The following is a 15,784-nucleotide window of genomic DNA, read 5'->3' as shown; positions in this document are numbered from 1 at the left end:
AGGAGGAGAAGAAGGAGAAAAAGAAAATTGTACCTAGAACATCACTTTTTATCCAGGTGTGACAGAGGTAATACGAGGAACTTGAGATTTACCTGAGAGGCTACCTTCACAGGCTCTAAGAGAGAAGCTAGTTGGGAGGTGTATTAGCACAGAGATTAAGTGTGAACTCTGGAGTCACGCTGCTGAGTTTAAATTCTGTTTCTACACTTGCTAGATGTAGAACTTTGGACAAGTTGCTTAACTTCTCTTTATGTCAGTCAGTTTTCTATCTATAAAGTAGGGACAATATAGGGTTGTTATGAGAATTAAGTGGCATAATACATATGAAACAGTTTATGGAATAGTACCTGGTACAAACTAAGTTTTCAAGAAGGGTTAGTTGTTGTTATTGCTGTGGTATTGACAGACTTTTATCATACAAACCTACCTAACAACCTGGCAAAGTCCAACTTTAGCATGCTTGGCAGTCTTCATTCAGGAGAATATCTGTGATTAACACAGAAGAAAATCATAGACTGGGCCTCATGTACATTCACACAGCTACATGTGTAAAGGCCAAATGGCTCAATAGCAAGCTAGGCCTGGTTCCAGCCTGAACAGCTTCATTTACTATTAGGTTCTCTTACTGGATCTGGATAAAATTCTCTTTCTCCTCAGCCACTGGTCTCTCCATGAGTGTACTGGGGGTTGCTTGACTCTGGGGGGTGAATTCCCAAGAAGAAGAGACAAAAGTAAAAGTTTCAAAAATGGCTCACATGAGGTTCAACCTACCAACATAGGGACCCTTTAAAATCATCCTGTTAATTGCTTATGCAGCCAAAAAGGCACCCATGTATTCAACGAAGGTAGGATTTATGTGTAAAACACAAAGTTTTAAAAAAGTACCTGACATGGATTCAAAGTTAAACTGATTGGGCAAACATTTTGGAAGAATTATATTCAATAATGTTGTATTTAAAGTATTTTTGAACTAAATATTCTGAACAGATATTTTACCAATCTTTTCCACTTTGCTTTAGGGAAAAAGTTACCAAATGATTCTTTTGTGTTGAAATATTATAAGATATGCATGTGATGGGGTCCCGATCACTGCATACTCAGAGTTCCAGACCCACTGCCTTGCTGGACCATGTTATCATTAAACTGAGCCAAATGGCGGGCCTAAGGAGTAGATGGGAAAGACATCACAAACATGGGACAAGGTGGAATGTGGTTCAGGGGAATGGACAATGAATATTATCTACAAAACACACATCTGTGCTAGTATAAAGAGACATTAGCTAATTTCACCCATCTTATATAACTTGTAACATGTTGACTCTACAGGATTACGGTAAAGCCGTTGGAAACAAAGCAGCAGTGACATGCGCATCATCATAGTACTCATCTTTGTAGGTGGATAAAGGTCCTGGGGACAGGCTAGCTGATGATTGCAAATACATGTACTTTTCAGTGATCTCTTTTCTTAGCCAGCAACTTTACTGCATTCATTGATTGTTTCTAATAGCTTTTTGGTGCAGTCTTTAGGGTTTTCTATATATAGCATCATGTCATCTGCAAAGAGTGACAATTTAACTTCTTCATTCCCAATTTGGATGCCTTTTATTTCTTTCTCTTGCCTGATAGCTCTGGCAAGGACTTCCAACACTATGTTGAAAAGCAGAGGTGATAGGGGACAACCTTGTCGCAGTGATCTCTTTTCTTATTCATTGTTTTCATATTATCTGGGAGATCATTTCAACCCCCCCCCAATTTTGTAAAACTACAGAGTCATCAACTCTCCACATGAAAATTTCTAGTTTTCAGAAATAAACAAAAAGGGATTTAATACTAAATCCTTACTATAATTTATCATGTTTCAAATAATATGCTCAATGCTACACAATTTCTACTCTGTTAGATTCACAAAATCACTGAATGTCAAAGTTGAAAAGGTCTTTGGGGGTCATTATGTTCAGTATCACAGCTGGGTGCATTCTTTGGGTCCTGTCCTTCTCTATCTCCCTTTGTTCCTCTCTTTGATTCTACTCGTTTGCATACATCTAGTGTCTGGGATCTAGTGAGAGATCATGGTTTAGAAAAGGGACAGGTACCAATGTCTGACAATAGTCGGAGGATCCCTAATTTCCCTATTGTGAGGGAACAAATGTTATAACTCCATTTGTTCCCTCACAATATGTGAGGTAGATAGAACAGGCATTATTATGATGATGATGCCCATTTTACAGAAAAGGAAAGTAATATTCAGAAAGGTAAAGTAGTAAGTTAAAGGCAGGTAGAGCAGTAAGAGGCACAGCTAGAACTAGAAGCTCTGGCTCCTTGTTAAGTGTTTGCTCCATCCCACGACCTACTCAGAGTGACTGTCTAGTATTTTTAGGCATATGACATGTTATACAAGGAAAATTCTCATGAGAATGGACCCTTGTTCAAAAGCATCAAATAGATGGTGAAATATTCCCAACATAAGATAATAGCATATTAAACACCAATGTATCCATCGCTCAGATTTGACAAATGCTAATATTTTCCCTTATTTACTTCATATTCCCTCTCCCCCCATTTTTTTACTTTTAAGAAATAAAAACTGAGTTTGCTCTCTAAGACTAACAGATTGCATTGAATAATGATAAGAGGAATAGGTAACAAGGATTATAAATCATGGATATTATAGTTGGATAAGAACAATTCATGATTTTCTAAGTTTTCTTAAGAAAATAGTTTATAGTTATCAATTTTCTCCAAAAAAGGAGAATAAAACTATAAAACATTATAATCTGAACTTGTTATATAATATGAGCTTATATTGTATAATATGACCTTATATATGACATTACTTCTTATATATAAGATGAGTTGATATTTTAAGAATAAAATTAATGACAATAACACTCATGTTTTAAAAGAACAATATACTTTCACACCTATGTGTTAATTTTACAATTCTATGAGGTACACAGGGCAAAGAGGACACAACAGTTCACAGGACGTAGTGAGAGGTTCAAGATAACCTGATTCTTTTAAACTACAGTAATAGTCACATTTTGAAAGACACAGTTATACATAGTATACCTTCAGATAGAAGCTGCTTACCATTATCTAAATATATAAATCATATTTGTGTATGCCAAATAATGATGATTTAAAAACAACAACTTGTACTTTTAAAATCTTACATATCTTTTCACCATTGCTACTAGAGAGGATAAAGCTTTCTAGATATATATGAATAACATCCCTTTTCTGAAAGAGCAGCAGATCTAAAGGGGTATTGTAATATTATTTAATTCTACCTTCATTAATAACCAGTTTTGGTTAGATTTGGATGCTGATTAACCATTTATTTAAAGACAAATCGAGTAATAGAATGAATCTTGATTTACTAATGTTTTGTATCCGTTTTCACTGAAATTATCAAGTACCTATGCATTATTCTCTTAGAGTGCCAAATATTATATGAAAGCATTCTGTAAGAGAGTTGATTTAGTACTAAATGGTAAAAATTTAAGTACTAGGTAACAGAAAATAGAACCATTAATTGAAGGCCTAAGTGTCACAAGGTCTAGAATCTAATTTTGTCTCTACTGCTGAGATGACTCTGAAAAACTATCATTTTGGGGGGCCTTATTATTCTTATTTGTAAAATGAGAACATGTGGAGTAGGTCCTTCCATCTCTAATATTCACTGATTTAAAGTACTTGCAGCTAACTGGGATCCAGTTTAAGTACAAAGATTATCATTTTTAAGTTGACCCAGAAGTCTACTTAAAATTACTAAGACTGCCCCATCCAAGAAGGCTGAGAAAGCTCAAACCTTTACAATTAATGTCCAGGAAGCACAAAAGCTTTTTTCCCCTGTAATTCAACAGAAGACTGGCAGCTTGCCTTTGGTGCCAATTAAGGAGCTGTGACTTGGTGCCTTTTACCACGTGTAATCCTTTTTTCTACTATAACTTCATTCCTATTAAGTCCATGGTACCCTAGCAGCTTCCTGAGGGCTGAGGACAAATACAGTCTCAGTAGGCACGGAAAACACCAGTAATCTAAGAAGCCAGCAACTGGAGCTTGGAAGAATAAGCATAATATTTAGGACAGCTCATAGTGAGAAAAAACTGCTGGGGAAATATAAAAATTTAACAACAACAACAAAAACAACAACAATTAAAGCACGAATGGAAATTCACTTACAACATTAAAAGGATGTTCTGAAACAAAAAAACATGATTTTTCAAATTTTAAAATTTGAAAGTGAAGGTGAATATAATCCCTGTTGAAAACTCAATCAATGGCCTGGAAGACCAAGTGGTAGAAATATCTCAAAGGAATGTACAAAAATACAAAATGATGAAAGTCATGTGGAAAATAATAAGAAACTTGAAGGACAGAGCAAGAGACTGACATTTTACCAGTAGGAATTCCATAAGGAGAAAAATGAACTAAAGGAAGGGGAAAATAGAGGAAAATTTCATTTAATTGAAAAGACAGGCTTGGAGATTGAAAAGATTTACTGAGTTTTAAGGAAGATTGGTAAAATATATAAATACTTAAGAATGTCCTGGTAAAATTTTGTAATTTCAAGGATAAAGAGAAAATCTTACAAGCTGCCAGACAGAAAGATTGGATTTACTAATAAATAAAAAATATATTGGCTTTGGACTTCTTACCTACAATGCCAAAAACTATAAAATAGTAGATTAACATCAACATACTTTCAGAAAAAAGGTCTGTAACCCCCAAATCAGACAGCATTCACCCATGAGGATAGAAAAATGATATTTGTGAAAACACAAAGATTCAGATAATAAATCAACAAGTAATGTTCTAGAAAAATGAATCAAATCATAGATCTCAAGAGGGGAAGATGAAGAGGAGAGGAAACACTAATGAAACACACACGCACATTTATAAAACTATTAGCTAAATCTATAATTTAGATAAATGATCAAATAAACCAAGGAATTATATGTACTAAATATTGATTTCCCCAGAAGTTGCAGAGACACACTGCAAAAGAAAACTTAATAATAGTCTAGAATTAAGAGCACAATTGTAGCAATCCTACCTAGAAGTTGATGGGGTGGGAGGAGATGGGGTAAGTGAAAGTACTCTAAAGATCTCGCTGGTGTAGGGGATGAATGGAAAAAATCGGAATCCTTGTAGGAGAAATATAGTTAGCACCTTTTAAAAAATGTAACAGCAGAGAAATGTATATTTGATTATGAGTATCAGAAATTGGAAGTAAATTATGGGGGTGGTGGTGGTGGTGGCATAACTTTCCAAATAATAAAGAGGTAAAAGAGAACAAATAGCATCTGGATCGAACCAACAATAGATAAAAGGACAAGGGAGAGGTAACAAAACTGTATAAAGAGTAACCATAAAGTTTAAGATAAACATAAACATAAAGGAAAATAAACCAAGGGAATTAGTTATAGCAAACTTCATGGTAAAGCAAAATGAACTTTATGCCATTATCAGGATTACAGTAACATAAGGCAGATTGAGATTTTTTTCTTTAAGCTCAAATCCCACTTGAATGCCATTACCAAGGGATACACTTAAAGATGAAAGACAGAGTAAAAGGTAGGGCAAAAAGACACCAGGAGGCAAATGTAAATAAGCAAAAGAGTAGAAGTGGTATATTAATGTCAAAGTGGAATTTAAAGTTAAAAGAATTAAAAAGTATAAAGAGAGGCAACAAACTGTGATCAAATTCAAATTTATAAAAATGATACAATAATATACGACTTTCACAAACAGGGTCCCATTTTATCTAAGCTTCTTGATTGCCGTGCCAAATCCCTGCACATTGCAGGCACTCAATAAATGAGCTGAATGAAACCTGGCCTCTACTCAATCTCTCCACAGCAGGTTTGGGAATGAATGATGTACAATGATTATAACTATAATGATATTATGGACAAATAACACTGTCTCTGGATGGAAGAGAAGATACTACTTAACATTTCTATAATCATAAATAGTACTTTCTTTGAAAGGTTGTCACGTATAAGAGGGAGTCAATTTATTTGGTGTTGTGCCCGAGGGCAGAATTAGGACTAATGGAAGAGACAGGGATAAAGACTCTGGCTCAGTGTAATGGAAAAACATCCTTATCATAACAGCCACCCAACAAGAAAATGGGCTGTCTCACGAGGCAAGTAAGATCCTTCTCACTAAAAGCGTCACACAAACACCTAAGGACTAGCTGTTAGAAATTTTCTCTAACATTTCCAATGGTGAAAGATTAGACTAGCTAACATCAGAAGTTCTTCCAATTCTAGGATATTGTGATTCTATGGAAATACTGAAAATTATATCAATATAATGACTCTTTTCTCTTCACACATAGACTGAAGCACAGAGGGAGAAACTGACTTGAGCACTGCAATATAATGTTCATCTTGTAAAGCATACTTTTCACCCTCTCACTTTTTTTTAACATCAGAAACATTCCACGATTGGAGTTGAGTGAAAAAACTACAATCATTTTTTTTCCCTCAAAGCTATGACTTTCATCTTTAACCTGGGAGATGGCTGTCAGTAATGACAACACTCTAGAGTTCTAACGTAATCAGATGCTAAAGAAGCTTACACTTAAAAGAAAGGCAGATAAAAGAGGAAGTAGAAGTATATCTCAAAATAAATCTGAGAATGAATGTGGCTTGCTCAAAACTTCATGTACTGATCAGTTTCTGTGAAGGAAGAATACGTCCATGATATCTTTTGACTGTTATATCTTTTCAGATTTCAGTGGGCTTTGGGGACCCACTTTCAGTTCAGGCTTTTTTGCTTTTCAGAATCTGTATCTGCCTTAAATTACTATAATCCTGATTCTGGCATAAATTTTTTTTTTTGCTTTACCATGAAGTCTACTATAAAATTCAAAACCAAGACAGAGGCTCTACCCAGGTTTAGATTTTATGTATCTCAGACACAGCACTCAGAATGCAAATGCAGTTTTATTTTAAAATATTTACTATAAACACACAGATGGACAACAGCTGCTAATTAGTTTCCTGTTTCATCTGTTACACCAACTGTGAACTGTATCATTTTAAGCTGAGTGAAGATGACAGTGAGAGAGTGAGAACAAATTCTGGATTGGAAATTAAGGAATAATGGCAATTGATTATACCAAGATAACAGTAGTTCAGGACATATCCTAACTTCTTCAGAGGTCAAAGATAAATTCCTCAGCTACAAATATTTTCTTGTGTCTACTTCACGTGTGGAATCAGACTACCTACTACATACAGCCATCACTCAGTCCTTCTTCAGTCCCACTGGGTATTCAGGCACCATGGAGTCACAAAAAGACGGAGAAAGCATGGTCTCTGCCCTTAAGTTCACAAGGTAGTGCAAAAAACATATGGGAAAATTTTAGGAAAATGAGTGAAATAAGCAACGGAATTAATATCATTGATTGAATTCAAATATATTAATTAAAGTAAAAATGCATATAAGGAAAAATAATACAAATGTTGAGTGGGACATAATGATAAAAATTAATTTGGGATAATTCGGAAAGGCTTTCTGGAAAATATTACATTTTATGGGGGCAGTAAAAAAACCATTTGTAAAAGTACAGTAAAACCTAGAGGTTATTCTTAGAAGTATCAATAGCATCAAGTCTTAAGGATTAAGAAAGTACTGTGTAGCCACTACAAAGGTCTGTCACTGAGAGTGGAAAGAACCTTGGCATTCAACACGTTTGTTAAAGTAGAAAGAATATTTTTGGTTAATCAATAGAAAATGAGAGACCTCTGCTGATAAATGATCAGAAAGTAAATCTACTATGTTGATTTGAAAAATACTACTTGGCATTTTAAACAAAGAAAGGGAAGCAGGGAGTTTATAAAGATGACAAGAACCTGTTAAATTCAGACCACATTCTCCCTGATAATTAGAAATTTCCACTTTTAGACCATTTGGATATGTTTTGTTCACAAATTGTAAGATGTAAGGCACTGGGCTTTGCCCAAACAATCACGGTACTGTTAACTCTATCTTGATAATTCCTGCTAAATGTGTCAGTTTTATAAAAATCCAATTTGCTATCTCAGTGCTTATTCCCCTTCTGTTCATGCTTTAATGTGAAGAGGCAGCTTCACAAATTGGCAGCAGCAGGAGCCGGCAATTCAAATCCAAACACTATTTACCACAGAGCCAAGCAAGCTCAGCATGACTGGAGTACGGCAGGCTTCTGTGATGGCACTTTTCCAGAACGGGAACCCTTTCCTTAATTATGGGAATTTCCCAGCCCTTTAGGCCTTGACAGGCTAGGAGGTCCAAGTCAGCAGTCTGAAAGCTGTATTACCAAGCTGTTTTAAAGCTGGAGTAGAAGTGTGAACAGTTCAATAGTTAAAATCAGTTTTAGGAATGATATAAATTCAATTAATGCTGAATTTTATTTTAAAAAATTTCCCTAAGTGGGTTCTTGTGTATTTGGATCATGATTACTGCTTGTTATTAATATATTCAAGAGGTAAATGTATAAGATCATCTATTTAAGCCTGAGGGAACAGCTCCCTAACTTTTTAAATTAGAAGCTTTCTAAATCCATTTGGCATTCTGCCCCTGCCCCCAATTTATTTCTTTTTCTTCAGCAATATAAAATGAATCATCCCAGTTGTAATGCTTTACACTACCTTTTATGAGGATGTGTCTTAGTGACTATGCGATTCTGTTGTCAGTGCTATACTTTCTGGTCTGCTCCTATGGCTAAGGTTTTTGGACTAACTTTAAGGGACCGTGTAAGATTCTTCTGGACAATCACATAGTTGGAAGTTTTAAGAACTTAAAAGAGAGGGTGATACAGGAAAAGATAACAGGAGATGTACTCCTACTAAGTGCTATGGATATAGTCACCAAGACACACCTTGTCCTAGACTTCATGGACTTCTGAAGTCTGGTGAGAAAGTAAACACCCTAGCTCAATATGAACAAATTCGTTTTCCACCCTGTTCCACACTACACAAAACAGCAATTTCTCTAAGAAATATTATCAGGAAACTGAGGGAAAAAAATGCAAAAACAGAGAACCATATATGTGCCCAAATGAACAGTATCTTAACCAAGCCTGGCCACAATTGTCTTGGTTGGCACATATAATTTTCTGTACTTATTTACTTATCCAAATGTCCTCATTTGTCTTAGACTCTTTCCCTACAGCTGGGAAACAGTAGCTTCTGCTTCTTGAGGAGGACAAAAGGAGGCAAACAGGTTATTGCACCAGCAGGGGGAAAAGAAAACTAGGACATCTATGGACCCAGACTCAAGGCAGAAATAGGATGAAGCTTAGAAGTAGTCTAACCCTGTAAACTCACACTAATTTGTGCAAATTTGAAACCTCTAGGCTTGACTAGTTTCATATTTAGGCCATATTCAGTATTAACCCCTTTCCTTTCCTGATACTTCCTGGCATTTACTGAGTAGCTACCATGTGCTGGCACTGTTCTAACTGCTGAGGATAAAACCACGAATAACTTGTTTTATATGCCTACCAGCAGTTGAGGACAGCAGTTGTTTCATTTATCATTTTACCCCTCCTATCAACATTTCTTTGCATATTGCAGATACTCAACCATGATTATAATATGAATAAAATAAACATTTAAAAACACTCAAATAATTGTGGGTATATGCTAAGATTTAGTTATAAAGATGTTCATCATTTACTTACACTTAGAAAGGGAACAGAATACATTTAAACCAGTATGGAGGATATTTGGGCTTAATAACACACGTCTCCTAAATAGGCTGGATCTTGAGGGAACAAGGAGATTAACTGTCCCTTGTTGTTGATGGCTTCCCCCCCCCCTCTTTCATTTCTCAAAACACTTTTTCTCCCTTCCTTTCTCTTAAAGTACTGTCAGAGGAAGTTAGACAGTGAATAGGGGAAAGGTAAGAATAGAAGTAGCCATTTGTGAATTGGGGTCATTTGTAAATTGAATGAATGTAGGTCTGACTACCAAATTATCATATATTTACATTGTGTGCCTGCTCTCTTTTCCTTCTCTTTTCTCCCTCCCTTCTCCCCCCCATAGAAGACACTATGAACTTGATATAACAAATTATCCAAAGGTAATAAATGCTGCAAAAGCAGCCCCAGCAATTGTGGGAGGAAAAACAAAGGAAGAGATTATATAAGGAAAGGGGCGTTTCTCTTTATGGAAGGGAGAGTTGTCCATTTTCCAGTGAATAAAAACATTATTTAGGAATCTGTAAAGAAAACTTATGATAAATCATCCTGACATTTTTGCCCACTTGTATATCACCTAAACAGCTTGTATTTTGCAGCTAAAGTCCTTATAATTAATTTACATATACACAGTCAATAGTCAATTTAATTCAAAAATTTAAACTAAGTTATCCTCTATGGTTTTTGAAATGTTCACAGCTACTACTTACTTAGGGGTTTAACTCATTTAAATGGATAAAACCTATTTAGTTTATTAACTTTAATATTAATAAATTATGGGTGCTAACCCCAGTTGAAAGAGCAGCAAGGTAGAACAAAAGGAGAAAGGACCCTGGAGTTAGACCTGGGGTGGAATTCTTAACTCTGCCTTTTACTATTTGCATGACTCTGAACAGGCTATTTAATTTTTTTGAGCTTCAGTATTATTATCTACAAAATATGGATGAAAGACTTGTATGGCTCTGTTGTTCATTGAAGCTTAAATAAGATAAGCCAGTGAAAGAATGTAGTATAGTGCTACCCATAATAATATACTTGGTACTCAGTAAAGATTAGTATCTCTTCCTAGGTAAAGACTGACATGTTTGTAGTGAGGAGGCTGAAGAAAATGGATATGGATTGGGTGCGGAGGAAACAGAGGAGTGGAAAAGAACTGCAAACTTCTTTGTAGTTCTTAATAATAATTATTTTATTCATCTGTGTAGTACCAAAGACTGGTACAATGCCTAACATAGCATAACCCTTTATAAAAGTTTATTGAATTATTATAGTATGCCTACCCATATATAATAAAACCTCAATTCTGTCACAGGTATATAATTTGCACCTTAGAAAGATCATATTGGTAGCAGAATAAGGTGAGTTAAGAGGGGAACAAGACTTGAAGCAGGGAGATGAGTTAAGAAGCTAGCTCATGTATTCAGATAAAAAATAAAAGGAGCTCCAAACTAAGCAAGGATGGTAAGGATGAAGAGATGGGAATGCAGAAATACTGAGGATGGAAAATCTATCAGTTTTAAATATAGGGGTGAGTGAAAGGTAGGAGATATGATGACTTCCATTCAGGCTTCTTCTGGCTTGGGTCACTGCCTAGATGGTGGATGGTGGTGGCAGTCACTGAGATACATAACGAAAGGAAATGGAAGATGGTGGGGAAGGGCAGTGAGAGAGGTGGGAAATGATGAATTTAATTTTGGACATGCGGAGTTTGCAGTGCCTACTGAAATGAAAGAAGATGCACATTGTATGCAGGTGGGTCTAGTCATGGAACTCAAAACAGAGATAAGGTTTGGGAGCCATTAGCATAAGGAATTAGGAGGCCAAGGGTGAGGACACCTACATGGGGACACGTACATTTAGGGTATGAGCATAGGAACAGGAGCTATAAAAGCCAACAAAGGATAAACTGCAAATGATGAATGAAGAAATGGAAATGGTGTATTGCTAGAGAGGGATGCATTTTCGTGGTAGAGAGACCTAAGAGTTGGGGTTCGCAGGGATTTTATTTGATTAATCACATTGACACTCTACTGTTTTTTGTTTGTTTGTGTTTTTAATTTGTAAATAGTTTATTTGTAACAAGCATTTCCCGTTGCTAAAGACTTATGAGCACCCTGCAACACTCTTCTGTTCTATGCAATAGCTTTCACAGTGTCTTTGATTTAATCTCATTCTTTTTAATTCTACTTGCAAATCTGAGCTCTGGAACTTTCTTAAACAGTTTTTTTTTTACTAGAAGGTAATTTATAGTACATTTCTAGCAGATGTAATTTCAAGGGCAAGATCTATATGTTTTAGCTTTGTATCTTCAATAGCCTTTGGCTTAAAATTCCTAGGAGATGCATTAGTAAATTTACTATATCCTAGTTACTTTCTGTGATCCATGGATCAGCAGCTTGGCATCCTTGGGAACTTGTAGGAAACGCAAAATCTTGGCCCACCTGATTTGCTGAATCAGAATCATCATTTTTAATAAGATCTCTAGGTCATTTACACAGGTACACAATACTTCCTGACTGAACAATGAATAAACAAATTGTATTGTTCTTATTTCTAGTCCATTTCCAACTTTAGCCCATGTGATATACCTTGGTCAAATTATCTCTCCAACATAATTATTTTTTATGCCAATTCTGCTGAGGGAGAAAAAAGGTCCAAATTTAACTAAATTGGGTAGATCTGCCTGGGTTGCAAAGCCTTTCAAAAATCTGACCTCAAATTTCTAGAGAATTTACCTCCATTATCCTCCTTACCTCCTGTTCTAATCAGTCTGGCCTGACCTGAGTGGTTGTTCATTTCTACTTCTTTATTTTATTTTCTGCTTCTCTATTTTTTTGGTTTATATGTTTCCTACTTAACACACTCTCTTTTTCTAACTATATGATGTGTAACAATTAAGTTTGCGAACTTGTTGCAATGACGTTGCTAACTTTTTTTGATATCAGAGGGATTATTCATTATGAATTTGTACCAAATGGACAAACAGTTAACCAAGCTAAGTTTACTATTTGGAAGTGCTGAAAAGACTGCTTAAAAATTTAGACGACCTGAACTTTTCGCCAACAATTCATGGCTCTTGCATCACGACAATGCACCCGCTCACACGGCACTGTCTGTTAGGGAGTTTTTAGCCAGTAAATAAATAACTGTATTGGAACACTTTTCCTACTCACCTGACCTGGCCCCCAGTGACTTCTTTCTTTACCCAAAGACAAAGGAAATATTGAAAGGAAGACATTTTGATGACATTCAGGACATCAAGGGTAATATGACAACAGCTCTGATGGCCATTCCAGAAAAAGAGTTCCAAAATTGCTTTGAAGGATGGACTAGGTGCTGGTGTCAGTGTATAGCTTCCCAACGGGAGTACCTCAAAGGTGACTGTAGTGATATTCAGCAATGAGGTATGGAGCACTTTTTTTAGGATGAGTTCGCGAACTTAACTGTCCGATCCTGTATAAACTATTCATCCTTCATGTTTTAGCTAAAATTGCACTTTTATAAAACTCTGACCACTCCAGTCAATATAATGCTACTCTTCGGACATATTTGTATTTATTTTCTTGTCTTCATCATGATAGCAGAGAATTGTGGACTAAAACTTAGGTTCTATTTACACCTCTGCCAGTAACTTGTATAATGCTGGACAAATTCAGTTAATATCTCTGGGCTTCAGAATTTGTCTTTTTAAAGGAAAACACTAGGAAACCCAAAGTATTGTTCTCCACACAATGTGAGAAAATATGTGTCAGGGAATGGTATTTTAAGGTACACATAATACTATTTAAAATGAGTACTTTTAAAATATAGTTGTTAACTCTCAGCTATTTGAAACACCTCTCCCATAATCTTCACTGTACACTCTTTTTAAATAAAATGTACAATAAGCAAAAGCAAAATTCAATCCAGGTATGTTGTAGAGTCTTACCCTTCAATTTTAACATTGTTAAAATTATGGTTGGTGCTAAGAATAAGAGCTGAGAAGTAGAATCATACAGAACTTAAAAACCAGACTCAGGCCTTTTTTTTTTTTTAAATACAAGAATAGAGCTCTTACTCCCTACTCTCATCTGTCATAGCTGAGTAAAGGGCTCTGTGCTCACTGACATTCTTGAGCTATTTCTCTCTCTATTTTCAACCCGGGGTAGTTTCTTCCATGACCCTGCTTGTTTCCCTGGAGAGCTTCACATAGAGGCTTCTGTATAACAACGTCTGCTTTCTTTAGTAAACGGCTACATAGGAAAGAGAAGAATGAAGAGGGAGGCAACCTTCATAGGCCTGCAGATTAAATGTACCTTGTTTCCTTTGCTAAACTCCCAGTACTGATTTCCATTAGGACAGTTATAAATTCTTTCCTCCCACGTTCCACCCTGCGTTCTCACCCATTACTCTGGGCCTCTTCAATAGAGCACTCTAAGACTGAGAAAGTCTAGATTTGCATCAATCATATTTTAAAAAACTGTTCTCAGTTTCATGCAAGGTATTTCAATCTGAGAAAAGTATATACACTGGAGATTTGTATGGTCTCAGAATTGCCCATGTCTGGCTTACAGTTTGTTGTTCTTTATGTGCTGTTTTCAAGATACATTTGGAATTCCATGTAATGTCTATATTGTTAGGAAATGTCTACCACAAATTAACAGTGTGGGCCCCAGACAATTAAATATTAGCATATCAACATGAGCCTTTCAATGGTGTTTGGCCTTTATAGTAAGGTAATGGCAGCATATATAGCAGTTTATAAAGTAACCTTTTTTTTTCAATATACAAAAATACAACAATAAGAGGAGAAAATGAAATGAATTATACTCCAGAACAGTTTACAGTTAAAAATGACAAAGAAGAAAAAAAAAGAAGTTCCTTTTATTTCATAATAGTCTTTAGGGCTCTTTGATGCACTTGAAGGCCAGGCTAGACAGTGGTGGGTAGGAAACAAACCCTGAACAATCTACTGAGTTTGTTTTCTAGAGTTTCAAGCCTGCTCTGTGTTTTTGGAACTCTTGGATTTATCCTATCTCTTCTCAGAAGTTAACTTTTGTCTTCTTTAAAGGTGTATCTGCTTCAGGATAGTTTTTAGGTGCTTGAAGTTTAATTTGGACCTGGTCAGGTCCAAATTGAAATATTATTCCCCCTCTTTTATCTTCAGTGGGTTCTTTCTACTTCCTTACCTGGGCTAGGAAGCCTAAGTCAGGGTGATATTAGGTAACCTGTGACACTGGCTTCACTAGCATTGGTTCTATGTTGGCTGGTTACTTAGCTTTGGACTTCTCAAGAACTAAAGATTCAGGTAAATACAAGTGGTGAAGAATTTAAAAAGAATGATGTTGAAAATATGTCTAACAGTCTCTACTCTAATGTACTCAAAGGAAGAAAAAAAGTCCGGAGGAAAGAAGAGAACTTTGAAAGGTGAGATGACATAAAAGCTACTACGTTTCAGGGCACTGGCAAGATGCTGTGTCCAAGTTTTGGACTATGTTGTGCCCAGTTTGAGCCTAAGCTGGGGTTAACAGATGTGAGAGCATACCCGGTGAATGGGACGGCAGAGCCTGTCCTGGGAAAGCACTCATCTTAAGGGAAGAAAGGTCAAGGTATAATGAGCTTCACTCAGCGACAAATGAGAAGGGAGACGATGGGTGATAGATATATCACGTTATCCACCGTGTTATCGGATTTGTCTCCACCAGGCAGATGTTTCCGTATCACTAAAAGCAGGCACACCTCTGGTGCACTGGAAATAGTGCCTGGTGAAAGGTGTCTGAGCAGCGGTGTGACATGGGAGTGGGATGCTCAGAAAGAGCAGACTTGCTTTTGATCACGTGAGACACAGCTGCCGACTCACAGAAATACTTGGGGAATTTAGCAGAGGGTTGTGCTAGTTTAGTAAATGTGCTCTTAGAAATGGGCAATTATAGCCAATGAACTTCCCTCTGAATTTACAAGTGGGTGAAGCCTGGAGAAACAGGTCATAAGGATACAAAAATAAATACAGAAGTCCTGAAAAACAATTGTACTTAAACTTCAAGAATCAGTTAGTGCTGATTGGGCTGATTAGTGCTGATGTGACATTCTCTCTTACTTACTCTT

The 15,784-nt window shown here is 36.2% G+C and overlaps 1 protein-coding gene across 26 annotated transcripts in view; it reads right to left on the bottom strand.

Annotated features, from left to right (window-relative positions):
- GPHN (gephyrin) overlaps positions 1-15,784 on the bottom strand; it is a 455,320-nt gene that overhangs the window by 30,971 nt on the left and 408,565 nt on the right. The gene's annotated exons all lie outside the window — the stretch shown is intronic.

Source organism: Rhinolophus hipposideros, assembly GCF_964194185.1.
Source record: "Rhinolophus hipposideros genome assembly, chromosome: 5".
NCBI lineage: Eukaryota > Metazoa > Chordata > Mammalia > Chiroptera > Rhinolophidae > Rhinolophus > Rhinolophus hipposideros.
This window is presented reverse-complemented; position numbering and strand designations above follow the sequence as displayed.